Genomic DNA, 19,122 nt, shown 5'->3' with positions numbered 1-19,122 from the left:
GATATCTTGAGGACAGGGCCCAAGCCTAAATACTAAATTTATGTTTCATATACACCTTATATACATTGGCCTGAAGGTAATTTTATAAAATATTTTAAAGAATTTTGTGTACAAAAAAAAGTTTTGACTACATCTTGATTGTGACCAATCAAATGAGGTGAAGTGTAGAATTTTCCTCCTGTGGCGTCATGCCAGGGCTCAAAAAGTTTCTGATTTTAGAGCATCCTGGATTTCAGATATTTGAATTAGAGGTACTCAACCTGGGTTTCTTATTCTATCAAATTACTCATTCTCATATGGATTTAATCAATTTCCTTCAGATGTTTTTCTTTCTTGCAGCTGATGGCATTTTAAGTGAGTCATTAATTCAAAAATATAAACCAAGAAGCTATAGTGATCCAGGAATTTTACTGGAGTGTGGAAATACTATGAGAATAAGAAAAACAAGTTTCCTATCAGAAAGACTGACATTAAATCAACCGTATTTTTAAATTTAATTCTTACTGAAAATACTACACAAAAATACAGGATACAATCAGAGTATAAAATAGAAATCATAACATGAGTTGGGCTTAGATTTGGTATCAAATAAAGCTTCCCTGAGAAAGCGACAATTAAACGTGGATAAAAATATGGAGTGTTTTCAAAATTTCCATTAAATGAGTGATTCTCTTACTGTTCAGCAACTGTGGTATTTTTCTTTTTAACAAAGTAGATTCAGAAAGTTTCTACTCTCCTTCTGTTGTTAAATTCTAAACAGAACCCAAAATAAGTCAGAGGCAGGTTTAAAGGCAGTATTCAAGAGGAGGTAATTGGTGTTGAGAAAATCAGGGTTAATGTCCTCTTTCTACCACTAATTGGCTGGCATAGTAGGCAGATTGATTGATTGATTGATTTAATTTAGTTTTTAGAGAAAGGGCCTTACTCTGTCACTCAGGCTGAAGTCATCTTCTCACCTCAGGTTCTCAAGTAGCTGAAACTATAGGTGTGTGCCACCATACTAGGCTAATTTTTAATTTTTTTTTTTTAAGAGACTGGTCTCACTATGCTGCCCAGGCTGGTTCTGAACTCCTGGGCTCAAGCAATCATCCTACCTCAGCCTCCCAAAATGCTAGGATTATAGGCATGAGCCACTGTGCTCAGCCACCATAGGCAGATTTTAACGTAGCTATGAGCCTTAGTTTTTTATTCTATAAAATGAGGCTGAGAATCCCTAGCTCACAGGGTTTATAGAAAGCAAATAAGTATGCAAAGCATTTAACATAGTGACTGACACATAGAGAGTGCTCTATCAGTGGTAAACATTTTAATTTCTATTTACCGAATAGTTATTATTCTAGGCACTTCATGCAATGTATCTCTGAATATGGAAGATTTTGGTGTGAAAATAATTGTAGTGGATTATTATTCTTTAATTATACTCTGGGACTTCGTTTCTGGTGGATTTTTTTGTCCTCCAATATATTCAGAGGAATCTGAGAGAATAACTGCTGGTTCTTTGATTATTCAATGAGTGCAGTGAACATGAGACTATCTTAGCAGTTTGCAAATGTCCAGTTCAGTATTTCCAAGCACTCGTCACTCAGTTTTAGGAAAATATTTCCTAGGCAATGAACAAAACGTGATTTCAGTTCAGAATTAATTTTTAAATTTTATTTTATTAATTGAGTAATAATACACATGAAGTAAAATGCATATGGTGTACTAATCTTAAATGTATTTCTCAATGATTTCTTACATGTGTATACATTCAAGTAAACATCACTCAAATTAAAATAATAGATTACTTGAAGCACCTTATAAGGTTGCTTCATACCACTCAATACTCTATTTTCCCAGAGGTAAATTTTCCTACTTCTGCCATTAACAATTACTTTTGCCTGTTTTAAAATTTGTATAAATATTATTATTCAGAATGTATTTTTGTAACTGTTTTTCTTAACTTATTTGTAAGATTATTCATGTTTTTGCATAGTCATGTTTTTCTGTTTATTAGTGTTGTATAGTATTCCATTTAATAAGTATACTACAAATTTTTTAACCATTCTCCAGATAAGGACTAATTGGGTTGTTTCAAGTTTAGAAATCTTATTAATAAATATATTATGAACTTTCTTGTACATGTTTTTGGTGGTTATATGTACTCATTATCTTGGTGTATAAGTAGAAGTAAAAGTACAGAGTTGTAGGAGAGACAGTGTTTACATTTAGTAGATAATGCCAAACATTTTTCAAAAATGATTTTGCCATTCACATTCCTACTAAGCAATGTTTGTTATTGTCAGTTTATAAATTTTTAGCCATTTTAGTGGATGAATAGTAATCTCATTGTGGTTTTAGTCACCATTTCCCTGCTGAGTAAAAATGTCAAGTACTCTTTCACACGAATATTGGTAATTTGGATACTCTTTTTTTGTGATGAGCCTATTTAAGTCTTTTGCACAATTAAAAAGTTGAGGTTTTTACCATTTCCTTATTGATTTATAGGAGTTCTTGATATATTTTAGATATAAATCCTTTTTCGGTAATTTCTCCATTTTGAGTTGGACTTAATGAAATATGTGTAGCCAGCCACCCATTTATCTTTGAAGGAAATCAGAAGCTTCACTTCTTTTGAAAGCTCTTTTATATAAAACAAAAAGAAGGAAGATCAAAAAGGAGGATATTCCCTCATGTTGCTGTTGAATAGATTCTCAGCAGTTGCTAATGAATTTGCTAAAAATTTATTCAAATATTTATTTGAGAAATTTAATAATCTATGCAACTTTCACTGCTATATGTGTGATACTTTTGCCTAAACTAAAAAGACAATAGTAACCTGAGTTTAAAATAGCAAACTCATTGGTTCTGTTATCTTTTGCAGTTGTCTGAAATGGATGTTAATGCACACTGAGGTTACTGGAGAACAATGAAGTTTAAAATTATAATCTTACAGGCCAGAAGGGAGTGAATGATATATTTAAAGTGCTGAAAAAAAATACTGACACTCAAGAATATTATATCCAGTAAAATTATCCTTCAGAAATAACAAACAAATGCTGAGGGAATTTGTTACCACTATACCAGTCTCACAGGAAATGCTCAGAGGAATCTTAAACTTGGAAGAGAAAGAACTACATTTACCATAATGAAACACACAAAAGTATAAAAATCACTACTAACACAATCACACAAAGGAAAAGGGGAACGGACTCAAATGGTACCACTACAGAAATCTACCAAACCACAATGACAAACTACAAGACGAAAATAAAAAAACAAATAATATTTAAAATAACCAGAAAAAAATTAACAATATGACAGGAACAAAGCCTCGCATATCAATAATACTTTTTTCCATAAGTTATTGGGGTACAGGTGGTATTTGGTTAGATGAGTAAGTTCTTTAGTGGTGATTTGTGAGATTTTGGTGCACCCACTGCAGCATGTTTGTCCTCACCACCCCCCGATCCTGCCCTTCAAATCCCCAAAGTCTATTGTATCATTCTTATGCCTTTGCGGCCTCATAGCTTAGCTCCCCCATGTCAGTGAACACATATGATGTTTGGTTTTCCGTTCCTGAGTTACTTCACTTAGAATAATAGTCTCCAATCTCACCCAGGTTGCTGCAAATGCCACTAATTAGTTCCTTTTTATGGCTGAGCAGTATTCCATCATATATATATATATATATGATATATATGTGTGATATATGTGGTATATATATGTGTGTGTGATATATATGACATACATATCATATATATCACAGTTTATTTATCCACTTGTTGATTGATGGGCATTTGGGTTGGTTCCAAGATTTTGCAATTGTGAATTGTGCTGCTATAAACATATGTGTGCAAGTATCTTTTTCACATAATGGCTTATTTTCCTCTGGGTAGATACCCAGTAGTAGGATTGCTGGATTAAATGGTAGTTCTATTTTTAGTTCTTTAAGGGATCTATGCACTGTTTTCCATAGTGGCTGTACTAGTTTACATTCCTACCAGCAGTGTAGAAGTGTTACCTGATCACCATATCCACCCCAATATCTACTGCTTTTTATTTTTTTGATTATGGCCATTTTTGCAGGAGTAAGGTGGTATCACATTGTGGTTTTGATTTGGATTTTCCCGATCATTAGCGATGTTGAACATTTTTCATATGTTTGTTGGCCATTTGTATATCTTCTTTTGAGAATTGTCTATTCGTGTCCTTAGCCCACTTTTTGATGGGATTATTTGTTTTTTTCTTACTGATTTGTTTGAGTTCATTGTAAATTCTGGATATTCATTGTTTTCAGATTTATAGATTGTGAAGATTTTCTCCCATTTTGTGGGTTGTCTGTTTACTCTGCTGACTGTTCCTCCTGTCATGCAAAAGCTGTTTAGTTTAATTAAGTCCCAGCTATTTATCTTTGTTTTTATTGCATTTGCTTTTGGGTTTTTGATCATGAAATCCTTGCCTAAGCCAATGTCTAGAAGGGTTTTCCCAATGTTATATTCTAGAATTTTTATAGTTTCACGTATTAGATTTAAGTCCTTAATCCATCTTGAGTTGATTTTTGTATAAGGTGAGAGATGAGGATCCAGTTTCATTCTCCTACATGTGGCTAGCCAATTATCCCAGCATCATTTGTTGAAAAGGGTGTCCTTTCCCCACTTTATCTTTTTGTTTGCTTTGTCTAAGATCAGTTGGCTGTAATTGTTTGAATTTATTTCTGTGTTCCCTATTCTTTTCCCCTGATCTATGTGCTTATTTTTATACCAGTACCATGCGGTTTGGGCAACAATGGCCTTATAGTTTAGTTTGAAATTGGGTAGTGTGATGCCTCCAGATTTATTCCTTTCACTTAGTCTTGCTTTGGCTATGTGGGCTCTTTTTTAGTTCCATATGAATTTTAGAATTGTTTTTCTAATTCTGTGAAGAATGATGGTGGCATTTTGATAGGGATTGTGTTGAATTCATAGATTGCTTTTGGCAGTAGGGTCATTTTCAAAATATTGATTCTACCTATCCATGAGCATGGGTTTCTGTTTGTTTGTGTCATCTACGAATTCTTTCAGCAGTGTTTTGTGGTTTTCTTTGTAGAGATCTTTCACCTTCTTGCTTAGGTATAGTGCTAAGTTTGGTTTATTTATTTATTTATTTATTTATTTATTTATTTATTTGCAGTTATTGTAAAAGGGGTTGAGTTCTTGATTTTGTTCTCTGCTTGGTCGCTGTTGGTGTATAGAAGAGCTACCAATTTGTGTAGATTAATCTTGTATCTGAAAACTTTGCTGAACTCTTTTATCAGTTCTAGGAGCTTTCTGGGGGAGGCTTTAGGGTTTTCTAGGTAAATGATCATATCGTCAGCAAACAGTGCCAGTTTGACTTCCTCTTTACCAATTTGGATGCCCTTTATTTCTTTCTCTTGTCTGATTGCTCCGGCTAGGACTTCCAGTACTATGTTGAAGAGGAGTGGTGAGGGTGGGCATCCTTGTCTTGTTCCTCCCAGGGTTGTATTACATTGAGGTATATCCCTTGTATGCCGATTTTGCTGACTTTTAATCATAGAGGGATGCTGGATTTTGTCAGATGTTTTTCCTGTATCTATTCAGATGATCATGTGATTTTTGTTTTTAATTGTTTATTCAGTGTATCACATTTATTGACTTGCATATGTTAAACCACCCCTGCATCCCTGGTATGAAAACCACTTGATCATGATGGATTATCTTTTTGATATGTTGTTGGATTCAATTAGCTAGTATTTCATTAAGGATTTTATCATCTATGTTCATCAGGGATATTGGTATGTAGTTTTCTTTTTTGGTTATGTCCTTTCCTGGTTTTGGTATTAGGGTGATACTGGTTTCATAGAATGAATTAGGGAGGGTTCGCTCTTTCTCTATTTTGTGGAATAGTGTAAGCAGGATTGGTACCAAATTCTTTGAATGTCTGGTAGAATTCTGCTGTGGATCCATCTGGTCTTGAATGTTCTTTTGTTGGTATTTTTAAATTAATATTTCAATCTTGCTGCTTGTTATCGGTCGGTTCAGGGTATCTAATTCTTCCTGATTTAAGCTAGGGGCGTTGTATTTTTCCAGGAACTTATCCATCTTTTCTAGGTTTTCTAGTTTATGTGTGTAAAGGTACTCATAGTAGCCTTGAATGATCTTTTGTATTTCAGTGGTGTCAGTTGTAATATCTCCAATGTCATTTCTTAATGATGTTATTTGGATTTTCTTCCCTTCCTTTCTTGGTTAATCTTGCTAATGGTCTATCAATTTTATTTATCTTTTCAAAGAACCAGCTTTTTATTTCATTTATCTTTTGTATTTATTTGTTTCAATTTCATTTAGTTCTGCTCTAATCTTGGTTATTTCCTTTCTTCTGCTGGGTTTGAGTTTGGTTTGTTCTTGTTTCTCTAGTTCCTTGAGTTGTGACTTTCGAATGTCAGTTTGTGCTCTTTTGGACTTTTTGACGTAGGTGTTTAGGGCTATGAACTTTCCTGTTAGCACCACTTTTGCTGTATCCCAGAAGTTTTGATAAATTGTGTCATTATTGTCATTCAGTTCAAATAAATTTTTAATTTCCATCTTGATTTCATTTCTGACCCAGTGCTCATCCAGGAGGAGGTTATTTATTTTCCATGTATGAGCATAGTTTTGAAGGTTCCTTTTAGAGTTGATTTCTAGTTTCATTCTACTGTGGTTTAAATCTATTGTTTCTTTTTTGACTTTCTGTCTTGATGACTTGTCTAGTACTGTCACTGGAGGGTTGAAGTCCCTCACTATTATTGTGTTGCTGTTATCTCATTTCTTAGGTCTATTAGTAATTGTTTTATAAATTCGGGACCTCCAGTGTTAGGTGCATATATGTTTAGGATTGTGATATTTTCCCGTTGGACAAGGCCTTTTACCGTTATATACTGTCCCTCTTTGTCTCTTTTAACTGCTGTTGCTTTAAAGTTTGTTCTGTCTGATATAAGAATAGCTACCCTTGCTTACTTTTGGTGTCCGTTTGCATGAAATGCCTTTTTTTGCCCCTTACTTTAAGTTTATGTGGGTCCTTAGGTGTTAGGTGAGTCTCCTGAAGGCAGCAGAGAGTTGGTTGCTGAGTTCTTATCCATTCTGCAGTTCTGTATCTTTTAAGTATAGCATTTAGGCCATTTACATTCAATGTTAGTATTGAGATGTGAGGTACCATTCCATTCATTGCGCTATTTGTTGCCTGTATATTTTTGTTTTTGCTTTTTTAATTGTATTTTTGTTTTATAGGTCCTGTGTGATTTATGCCTTAAAGAGGTTCTGTTTTGATGTGTTTCCAGAATTTGTTTCAAGATTTAGAGCTCCTTTTAGCAGTTCTTGTAGTGGTGGATTGGTAGTGATGAATTCTCTCAGCAGTCATTTGTCTGAAAAAGATTATCTTTCCTTCATATATGATGCTTAGTTTCACTGGATACAAAATTCTTGGCTGCTAATTGTTTTGTTTGAAGAGGCTGAAGATAGGGCCCCAATCCCTTCTAGGGGATGTGGCTTCCTGAAAGCTGAGCTGCAGTGATTGTTATCTCTCTTCTGGGTCTAGCCACCCAGCAAGTCTACCAGGCTCCAGGCTGGTACTGGAAGTTGTCTGCACAGAGTCCTGTGTTGTGAACCATCTATGGGTCTCCCACCTGTGGATACCAGCATTTGTTCTAGTGGAGGTGGCAGGGGACTTCCCCTTTTCTGTGCTATTTTTTTTCCTCAGAATCTTTAAATGTTACTAATCTGTCATAGTTGTTTTTAATTTGAATATTGAAAATTAAAATTTTAAAATAATGTTTATTTTGTTGAACTATTATAGATGAACTGAATAATATTTTCAGAGAACATAAAAAATGTATACATTGACAACTAAGCAGTCCCGTTTCTGACTCAGTTTTTTAATGGCATTCATCATTAATAAATTCCTTCTTGCCATTTTTCTGAAAAAATTATCTGCTTTTTAAAAGTTTAGCTATCTTTAACACGCACACACACATACTCCAAAAAATACAAATAAGAGCATAATTTGCACTGCTCTGAACTTTGCTTTTTCCTTAAAAATATAGCTTAGAGATCTCTCCAAATTAGCACCTATTGAGAACTATTGCTTCATTCTTTTAATGGCTGCATCTTCTGCTATTCTCTGTATGTACTATGAATGATTTAAGCAAATTTCCTACTGGATTACATTTTTTTCTCCTGTTTTTCGCCTATTCTAAATTTGAAGCAATTAACATCTTTGCACATATGTCTTTGCACACATTTGTGAGAAGCTAAGTCAGTCATTTACCCAATTCCTAGGGAGATGGCATTTATACCATGGACTATGGGAATGGGACTCTCTGACAGTGCATACCCTGCAAGGCAGTACTCAGTGACTATAAGACAATTCCCTAAAGGTGAAATGCTAGTTCTAAGTTCAGAGTATTTAAAACATTAATGTACGTTTTTTGATAATCTCATTAACAGTGAGTGTTTGAGAGGGCCTGTTTTCCTCATGGTTCCCATACTGGACAACATGCAATCCTATATGAATGGTGCCCCTGGAGTTCCGTGGCATGTGAAATATGGTGGCCCTGATTTCCAAAAGCTCTATAATCAGACTGAATTAGCAGACTATTAGGTAAAAGCACTCTCTTCTTACATTTTTAATTTGTATTTATGTAATTTTAAAGAAGTTTGAGTATGTTTTTTGTTTTGTCTTTTTTTTTTTTGAGACAGAGTCTTTCTCCATCGCCTAGGGTGGAGTGCAGTGGTGCGATCTCAGCTCATTGCAACCTCTGCCTCCCAGGTTCAAGTGATTCTCTAGCTTCAGCCTCCCAAGTGGCTGGGACTACAGGCACACGCCACTGCATCCAGCTAAGTTTTTTGTATTTTTAGTAGAGACAGGGTTTCACCACGCTAGCCAGGCTGGTCTTGAGCTCCTGACCTCGGGTGATCCACCCACCTTGGCCTCTCAAAGTGCTGGGATTACAGGTGTGAGCCACCATGCCCAGCTGAGTATGTTTTTATATGTTTAAAATTTATTTATAGCAGTGTATGAGTGTGTGTGTACCCTTTGTTCATGCTGTTTGCCTATGTTTTTCCTAATGGATTGTATGTCAACATTCTTTATATGCTAAGCAATTATTAGATTTAAAATAATTATTTGATATTTTAAATATGCTGGATGTAATTTTTCCAGTTGTTTGTCATTCTATTAATCATGAAAAATTAAATATAGTTTGAGTTGTCTCTCTTATAAAGGCTTTTCCCATTCTATGTTAATTTTTAAAAATTACCCATATTTTCTTTTTAATTCTTTTTGGTCTTTGAAGTAATTTATGAAATGGGGCACATATCCAATTTTTTGGGTTTTTTCCTCCAAATGGTTTATTACTTTCTGATCTTACTTTTCTTCACCATTTGTTGAATAACCCATATTTTCTTACTGACAGGAAGTACCACTTTTGTATGCTAAATTCTTATATATATTTGAGTTTGTAAGTCCTTTGTAACTGAGCCAGGGGAAACCAGAAAAAAGATCAGAGTTGTACAAAATAAGGTGGGGGAGGAATAATGGATTAGTTTGGGATATGTTTGTTTGAATTAAATTTAGGACAAATAAATGAAGGGGTCCACTTGGTATTTGGGATTAAAACCAGGCCTTCACAGGAATTTAATTGCAGTCACAAAAGCCTTGTTAAACCCCCCAGTTTGCCCCAAATATTCTGTCTTCAGTTTCCATATGATTTGTCTTTTATGGCAGGGACTTTCAGTCTTGCCACTACTGCAATTTGGAAAAATAAAATGGTTCTAGCTCCAACTGAGTTGGCAGAAAATTTATCCATGGCCTTTTGTATTTGATTTTATGTAAAGGAAAGGTGTGTAGAAATGCACCTTTTATGAATAGACAGTTCTGGTACCACTGCTATTTAAATATAGCCTCATTTAATGGTAATATGGCAGAATTCTTTTGAAGTATGGTTTGGTTTTGACAAAGTTATTTTTATAAAGTTAGCAATGAGACTAGCCTTAAGAAAAAAGTTAGAAACTATGTTTTAGCCAAAAAATCCTATTGATGAAAACATTCCCTAAAGAAACTAAAAAGGTTATTGACTGTTTACTTCCAATTTGGCATTGGACTGAGTGAGAACATTGGCTGATTGCAATCCTCTGAAGCATTTTCATCTTATGTTAACATTTAGCTAAAACTTCCTTCTGTATTTCCCCTGTTCATTAAGAGGTACAATTCAATATCCAGCCAATTTGTTCGCATATTCTAATTAGATTGCCACCTGTCCTTTTCACACTTGAGTCTTTCTGGAATGGTTGTGTGCATATTGGGCCAATTGATATTAGTTGTAATTGTATGCAACAGTCAGAATGTGTTGTATTGCTAGATTATAGTTTCTACTTCTACTCGATTTTTTCCAGGCACCTAGATTTTATGACTGTACCTTAGATTCAACCAAGAGGGATATCAATAAAGTTATTTGAACCTAAGCACATAATAGAATAGGATGGAATAAATTATGGACAACACTCTCATCAAATTACCAGAAGGCTGTTCCCCTGGCAAAATATTAGAAGGTTGTGAATAAACTCAGATCCTAGGTTATTTCTTCAAGGCATGGACAAAAGAATATTTTCCGCAGGAGCATGACTTTAGAAACTCAGAAAATGAGTAGAAAATCTTAAATGTAAAATTGTTATACCCACTCTGGGTCATAATTGGATTTATAGATTTGTAATTTATGTTGGGTCTTCCTTTTTGGATATATAACATGCCTATGCAATGCTAACTGAACACCTATGCATTGGCACACCAGGTCAAGGGGTGTAACTGAACACCTATGCATTGGCACACCAGGTCAAGGAGTGTATATATGGAAATCTTGAAGAAAAAGGTTAAATAAGGCAGCCTACACTTATAATGTTAGGTTGTAGTAGCAGCAGCAGCAGCAGCCAACAGAGGTTGGATCTGCGTTCAATAGTACACCTTTAAGATAATTTCTAATCATAAGATTTTATAATCTTAGGAAATGAGATGATTTTCTGAGCAAAGTATCCATTGACCAAATGATTGAAACTTCAAACTTTAAAATAACATCAGTATCTGAAAATTGCATTGTCTGGGATTCAAAACTCTCAAATTCTTCATGAGAACTACCACTACTGCAGATTCATGAAACAATTTCTGAGAGTGAATATTTATCAATACAATGAATACTTTTATTATAACTACTGGGCCTTGGCCTTTGGTGGTCTGGACTAGGCCACAGGGTTTTCTTTGGAGCATCTGGCTGAAGGCTTAGGCTCCAGCAGAACTGGTACAACCTTAGAACTCTTTACCCCCTTGGAACTTCCTCTCAGGTCCATGTTCTCCAGCTTTTTACCACTCCCATAATGAGGAAAAGCCCAGAAAGTCTAATCCAGAGGGAATACCAAGGAAATAAGTCATTTTAACCCGATACCTACAGAGTGATTAAAGAAAGCTGTTCTTTGTGAGTCACTTCCTGCTTGCAAAGTCAAAATTTTCCCCCTCCACACAACTGCTTTCCATTTTGGGGGGCCAGTAATGTTGGCACTGTTTTGGCTGAGTTCTGAGAAACCACTGCTGAGAATTTTACTGGAGCTAACACAGGACTGGAGAGCCATTGGGCAAGCCACAGTCAAAGTTATGAGCAAAATTTAAAGTAGATTTCTAAAAGATACAACACAAACAACACTCCTGAATGCCCAGTGACCAGATCGAGCACAGGTTGAAAGACCAAGACCTGGAGGCCAGGTAGAGCTAAAAATAGAGTAGCAGCTCATTGAGAAAAAGAGACAAGATCCCAAGGAACTGTTTCACGTGTCTTTGAGCATTAGTGGCTGTTGCGGGAAGTCAGGGACCCCAAACGGAGGGACCGGCTGAAGCCATGGCAGAAGAACATAAATTGTGAAGATTTCATGGACATTTATTAGTTCCCCAAATTAATACTTTTATAATTCCTTATGCCTGTCTTTACTGCAATCTCTGAACATAAATTGTGAAGATTTCATGGACACTTATCACTTCCCCAATCAATACCCTTGTGATTTCCTATGCCTGACTTTACTTTAATCTCTTAATCCCATCATCTTCGTAAGCTAAGGAGGATGTATGTCGCCTTAGGACCCTGTGATGATCGCATTAACTGCACAAATTGTTTGTAGAGCATGTGTGTTTGAACAATATGAAATCTGGGCACCTGGAAAAAAGAACAGGATAACAGCAATGTTCAGGGAATGAGAGGTAGCCTTAAACTCTGACTGCTGGTGAGCTGGGCAGAACAGAGCCATATTTCTCTTCTTTCAAAATCAAATGGGAGAAATATTGCTGAATTCTTTTTCTCAGCAAGGAACATCCCTGAGAAAGAATGCATCCCTGAGGGGAGGCCTCTGAAATGGCTGCTTTGGGGATGGCTGTCTTTTACGGTCATAGCAGAGGGATGAAATAAGCCCGGGTCTCCTGTAGCACTCCCAGGCTTATTAGGATGAGGAAATTCCTGCCTAATAAATTTTGGTCAGACCAGTTGTCTGCTCTCAATCCCTGTCTCCTGATAAGATGTTATCAATGGCAATGCGTGCCCGAAACTTCATTAGCAATTTTAACTTCACCCCGGTCCTGTGGTCTTGTGATCTCGCCCTGCCTCCATTTGCCTTGTGATATCTTATTACCTTGTGAAGAATCATGTGATCTCTGTGACCCACACCCTATTCGTACACTCCATCCCCTTTTGAAAATCACTAATAAAAACTTGCTGGTTTTGCGGCTTGTGGGGCATCACGGAACCTGCCAACATGTGATGTCTCCCCTGGACACCCAGCTTTAAAATTTCTCTGTTTTGTACTCTGTCCCTTTATTTCTCAGATTGGCTGACACTTAGGGAAAATAGAAAAGAACCTACAAGAAATATCGGAGGTGAATTTCGCCTGATAAGTGGCCCATCGTTATTTGTTGTTTGTAGTACATGGGGAGGTTGGACCTAAGGGCAGCCTCAAAGATTTCTGAAATGGCTTCGGGGCCTTTTTCCTGTTGTCTTAACTATTAATTAGCACCTGGTTACCTTTTAGTCCTGCTAATCTTCCTAGAAAGTGGTTGTTTCACAGCACACTTGGATTCCTCTCCTGACAATGCACTTCCCTTTTCTACCACATGGCCAGGCTGCACATTTTCCAAATTTTTGCTCTCTGTTTCTCTTTTAATTATAAATTCCACCTTAGATCATTCTGTTGCTACTATATGTGATCATAAGCTATTAAAAGTAGACACACCACATCATGAATGCTTTACTGCTTAGAAATTTCTTCTACCAAATACCCTAGGTCATCACTCTTAAGTTTGGCCTTCCACAAAGCCCCAGGGTATGGACAAAATACAGCCAAGTTCTTCGCTAAGGTGTAGCATGGGGAACCTTTGCTCTAGTTTCCAGTTGGTTCCTCATGTCTATCTGAGACCTTGTCAGCCTGACCTTTGCTGTCCATATTTCTAAAAGCATCTAGGTCACAACCTCTTAGTCTCTAAAAAGTTCCAAGCTTTCCCTCATCTTCCTGTCTTCTGAACTCTCCAAACATCTGTCTATTACCCAGTTCCAAAGCCTCTTCTGCATTTTATTTCATGGTATCTTTATAGAAATGCCTTTTTCTCCAGTACCAATTTTCTGTCTTAGTTTGTTTAGTATTGCTATAAAGGAATGCATGAGGCAGGACAATTCATAAAGAAAAGAGGTTTATTTCACTCACAGTTATGAAAATGGTACAAGAAGCATGGGACTAATGTTTGCTTCTGATGAGGGCTTCAGAAAGCTTCCAGTCACAGTGGAAGGTGAAAGGGAGCTGGGTGTGCAGAGATCACATGGTGAGAGAGGAAGCAAGAGAGAGAGAGGAGGTGCCCAGCTCTTTTTAACAACTAGCTCTCATGGGAACTCATAGAATGAGAACTTACCTGCCCCTCCAGGGAGGACATTAATCTATTCATCAGGGATCTGCCCACGTTACCCAAACACTTCTCACTTAGGCCCCACTTCCAACATTGGGGATCAAATTTCAACACGAGGCCTGGAACAGTCAAATATCCAAACTGTAGGAGGGGTCAGACCACCTTAAACTGAGACCTAATTCTGCCACTACTCTCTTTGCCTCAGCCTTTACATCTGTAAAATGAAAATACTAATAGTACAAGCCTCAGAGTATTGTTGTGAAGATTAAATAAATTGTATATGTGCAACAAGTGCTTATGATAGTGTTGGTCACATAATAAGCTGTAAGTAAGTGTAGATATTATTATTATGTTTTTGGAAAAAAATAAAACCCTACTCTATTCATCTCAATTTTCAAACAAAATGAGTAATAGCAGCTCCACTCTGCCTTGTCATCATAAGCCCAGAGGCCTAGAAAGACAGAATGGTTTGTGGGGTAGCCCTGGGATGCTGGTACCCTGTGTTGCTTTGAGACTCTGCTTTCTACATCCCCACTGCTCTAGCTCCATCTGTGGCTTAAACAGCCTCAGTTACTACTTGGGCTGCTGTTCCAGAGAGCACAAGCCATAAATTTTGGCAGTGTCCATGTGGTGCTTAGTCTACAGTCTCCCAAAATGCAAGAGTGGTGGAGACTTGGAAGCTTCCATGTAAATTTCAGAGGGTGTATCAAAAAGCCAGGGTGCTTTTTGACAGACAGAATCTTATCACAGGGGTGGAGCCACAGCAAAGAGCCTCTACTAGGGCAATGGCTAGTGGAGTTGTGGGAGCAAGCCCACCATCCTCCAGACTCCAGAATTATAGACCCTCTGGCAGCATGCAACCACAGCCTGGAAAATCCAGAGATATTTTAGTCACAGGCCAACCTGTGAAGCAGTCATGTGGCCTACCAGTCACACCAGTGTGCCTAGGATATAGGGCATGGAGTCAAAAGAGAGTATATTGGAGTTTTCAGATTTGATGTCTGCCTTACTGGGTTTCAGACTTACTTGAGGCCTGTTACCCATTTCTTTTTGCCAATTTATCCCTTTTGGAATAGTAGTGTTTACCCAATGCCTGATAATCATTGAATCTTGGAAGAAAAGAATTTGGTTTTTATTTTACAGGCTCATAGTTGGAAGAAACTTTCCCTGAGTCTCATATGAGACTTTGGACTTTGAACTTTTGAGTTGATGTTAGAACAAGTTAAGACTTGGAGCCTGTTTTTTTTTTGTTGTTGTTGTTTTTTGAGACAGAGTCTCACTCTGTTACCCAGGCTGGAGTGCAGTGGCACGATCTTGGTTTATGGCAACATCCAACTCCTGGGTTCAAGCAGTTCCTGCACCTTAGCTACTTGAGTAGATGGGATTACAGGTGTGCACCACCATGCCTGGCTAATTTTTGTATTTTTAGTTGAGATGGGGTTTCACCATGTTGGCCAGTCTGGTCTCAAACTCCTGGCCTCAAGTGATCTGCCCACTTCGGCCTCCCAAAGTGATGGGATTACAGGCATGAGCCATAGACATGGTCTTGAGGACTATTAAAAAAGGATGATTGGCTGGGCACAGTGGCTCACGCCTGTAATCCCAGCACTTTGGGAGGCCGAGGCAGGTGGATCATGAAGTCAGGAGATTTGGACCATCCTGGCTAACATGGTGAAACCCCGTCTCTACTAAAAATACAAAAAATTAGCCAGGCGTGGTGGCAGGCGCCTGTAGTCCCAGCTACTCGGGAGGCTGAGGCGGGAGAATGGTGTGAACCCAGGAGGTAGTGGTTGCTGTGAGCACAGATCGCGCCGCTGCACTCCAGCCTGAGCGACAGAGCAAGACTCCATCTCAAAAAAACGAAAAAAAAAAAAAAAAAAAAAGATTGTATTTTGTAGTAAGAAGAACATGAGATTTGTGGGACTAGGGATAGAATGCTATAATTTGGATGTTTGTTCTCTCCAAATTTCACATGATTCTCGGTGTTGGAGGTGGTGCCTAATGGGAGATGCCTAATATGTTATGAATAGATTAATGCCCTCCCTGGGGGGTAGTGAGTGAGCTCCTGCTCTGTTGGTTCCTTTGAGATCTGATTGTTAAAAAGAGCCTGGCACCTCGCCTCTCACTCTCTTGCTTCCTCTCTCACCATGTGATCTCTGCACACACGGACTCCCTTTCGCCTTCTGCCATGAATGGAAGCAGCCTGAGGCTTTTACCAGATGCTCAGTCTTTCAACCAGTAGAATCATGAGTCAAATAAACCTTTGTTCTTTACAAATTATTTAGCCTCCAGTATTCCCTTATAGTAACACAAATGAACTAAGACAGTCCCCCTAAGTCTTTATTCTTCATTGCTGGACTATACTGCCTCATATTCTTTACCAAGGTACTAGAGAGAGCAATCACTTGGAGAATGCGCATTCATAGGTTGATTTTGGTCATCAGTTGTTGGCAACTTTATTGGGTGACTCTGGACAGACTGAAAGAATGAATAATAGTCTTTAAAACCTCCACCACAGAAAAATGTATTTTAAGTAGTTAGGATGGTTCTGTCAGTCATTCATAAAAAGCTCTTTCTAGTTGATTATTGTAGTAGTCCATTTTGCATTGCTATAAAGAAATACCTGAAGTTTGGTAATTTATAAAGAAAAGAGGTTTATTTGGCTCATAGTTCTGTAGGGTGTACAAGGAACATGGCACTGACATCTGCTAAGCTTGTGATGAGGCCTCAGGAAGCTTTTACTTATGGCAGAAGGTAAGATGGCTGGCATGTCATATGGTGGGAGAGGGAGCAAGAGGGTCGGGGGCAGTGCCAGACTATTTTTAACAATCTGATATCATAGTAACTAATATACTTTGAGGTAATTCATTACCTTGAAGATAGCACCAAGCCATACATGAGGGATCCACCCCCATGAAACAAACACCTCCTTCTAGGCCCCACCTTTAAAATTGGGGATCACATTTTAACATGAGATTTGGAAGGGACAAACATCCAAACACTATCAGCTTTCCCTGAACACAGGGAACTCACCCAACAAGACCACTGGAGAGCAGAGCACAGGGAACTCACCCAACAAGACCTCTGGAAGCATTGCCTTCTCAGAAGAGGTAGCATTTGAACAGAAGCTTGAAGAATGAATGAGGTTGTCAGGCACCCAAGCTGGGAGGCTGTTCCAGGAAGAGCCTGTGTAAGACAGGGTGCCAACAGAGAGACTGGAACATTCAGAGAACTCTAAGTAGTTCAAGATTGCCAGTTTGCAAACAGCAATCCAGAAATGACAGATGAGACTTGACTTCTAGGCAGTGGCCAGATCCTGAAGTTCTTTGCCAAGTAAAGGAATTTACAATTTACTCCTGTAGGCACTAGGGAAGCATTTTAAGGGCTTTAAACCAAGGTTTCATGTTAGATTTTCATATTTGGACTATCATTTTGGCAGCCAGTATAAAAGATGGATTGAAGGGATGTGATCTAGAGGCATGGGCCTGGTAGGGGTGTTAGGCTGCCCTACTCTGGGGATTTTCTTGGCATTGGAAATAGCAGTAACCCTGAACTTTCCTTTATGGGTCTGGGTCAGACCCCGTGGAATTTCAGAGCTCATTGTCAGGTGAGATCAGGTAGGAGGTACAAGGGAAAAATGATAGCCTGAACCATCTAGACTTCATAGTATAATAGGTAGAATTTGGAATTTGAATCAAGTGTGTATGCACTGTGGAACATCTTTTCAGCCATCTCCACACATTAAAATGACAGCAGTATCATCCTCAAGTGCAAAATTTCACTATAGCAGCATTGCCATTTTTATCATAATGCCATAAGACTTACTTGGAGACCAAACCAATTCATAATTTACCTATTTTTTAACTTCTACAACTAAACTCCCTGGATTGTGTCCAAGTTGAATTTATAAACAAGTTCTATGTTTCAGGGAGCATGGTTGTATTGCAAAAGTTAGTGTAAAATGTACTCTTTTTATTTCAGATAATTATTGATCAGATCAGCTTTAGTTTTCTGATATTTATGCCATAGCTACCCTGAGTTGGTCAACAGGTTTATTCCTCGCCTCTTGGAGGATTTACTTATACACATGCATGCATGTTACACCCACACACACCTCAAAAGTGCTTCCACATATACAAAAGATGAAATGTTGTCTGTGTGGTTCTTTACCTTCTCTAGGAAAGAAAGCCTTGATTTACTGACCTTAAGTCATAATTTAAAATTTATCTTCTTTAATAAGTTTTCTAAAATACTTAAAAGATTTGTTTTCATGCCAATTCTGCTATGTCTGAATTTGTGTGACTTTTTTCTTCTTGTCATCTTAAAACAGCATTTTGCCAGAAAAATCAGTATTAAAATAAGCATTTTGAATGGTGTTGGGACCCTGGATGGTTTTCTTACATGAATCACTCCATCAACATTCTAACCCAATGCAGCTAAATATAAATTGGACTCCAGCTCACTGTCACTTTAGAGGTGATACCATTAATTGGCTTTCTAGGCAGTATATAGTGTTTTGATGATTTTGCTGTTGGGGTCTGCGTGTCTGTAGGCATGTGCACAGGCCACATATGAACATCTGTAATCTCCCAGACAGCTGCCAAGTTCTGTTTTCATGTCATTGATTACATACTCAGGCATCTCCCCTAATAAAACAAGCCCATCTAAAATGAAGTGAGCAAAATGGAAAACATACAGCATGGTCAGGGGCCAGGAGGCTGATACATACATTCCCGTAAGCTAACGCCTCACATATGATCTTGTGCTGACTGTCAAAACTCATGAACCTCAATTCATGTCACCTGATACTGATTTTTCCTGAATGTTTTACATCATTCACTCTCTTTGAAGCTAATCAGAACTTGTAATTTTGCAATATAATCATTTCGGAAGACTGAGAACTGCATCCAATACAGGACATGAAGAGTTATTCCTTGACTATGTAATAGAAATCGTGTTATTCTGATATATACTGACTATTCGAGAACTATAAGTAGAGATTTTGGAGTTAGATTGCTTGGTGGGTTTAAATTCCAACTTACTGACTAGGTGATCTTGAGCAAGTTTCTTAACCTTTCTGTGCCTCAGTTTGCTTATCTGTAAAAAAAGGAGGTGGAATACATCCTTTCTAGTAGACTATAATGAGGACTAAGTAAGAAAGTACACATAAAGTGTTTGGAACATAGTAAG

General features: G+C 37.6%; 1 long non-coding RNA gene across 3 annotated transcripts in view; it reads right to left on the bottom strand.

The window, feature by feature from the left end:
* The window catches only part of LOC104005210 (uncharacterized), a 92,056-nt gene that overhangs the window by 46,205 nt on the left and 26,729 nt on the right, over positions 1–19,122 (bottom strand). For 2 of the 3 annotated variants that reach the window (XR_010149754.1, XR_010149755.1), the window contains exon 4: positions 17,005–17,118. The exons of the other annotated variant lie outside the window; for it this stretch is intronic. This is a non-coding gene — a long non-coding RNA (uncharacterized LOC104005210). The remainder of the gene's footprint in view (positions 1–17,004; positions 17,119–19,122) is intronic. 3 annotated transcript variants of the gene reach the window in all.

The sequence above is a fragment of the Pan troglodytes genome, chromosome 13 (assembly GCF_028858775.2).
Source record: "Pan troglodytes isolate AG18354 chromosome 13, NHGRI_mPanTro3-v2.0_pri, whole genome shotgun sequence".
NCBI lineage: Eukaryota > Metazoa > Chordata > Mammalia > Primates > Hominidae > Pan > Pan troglodytes.
This window is presented reverse-complemented; position numbering and strand designations above follow the sequence as displayed.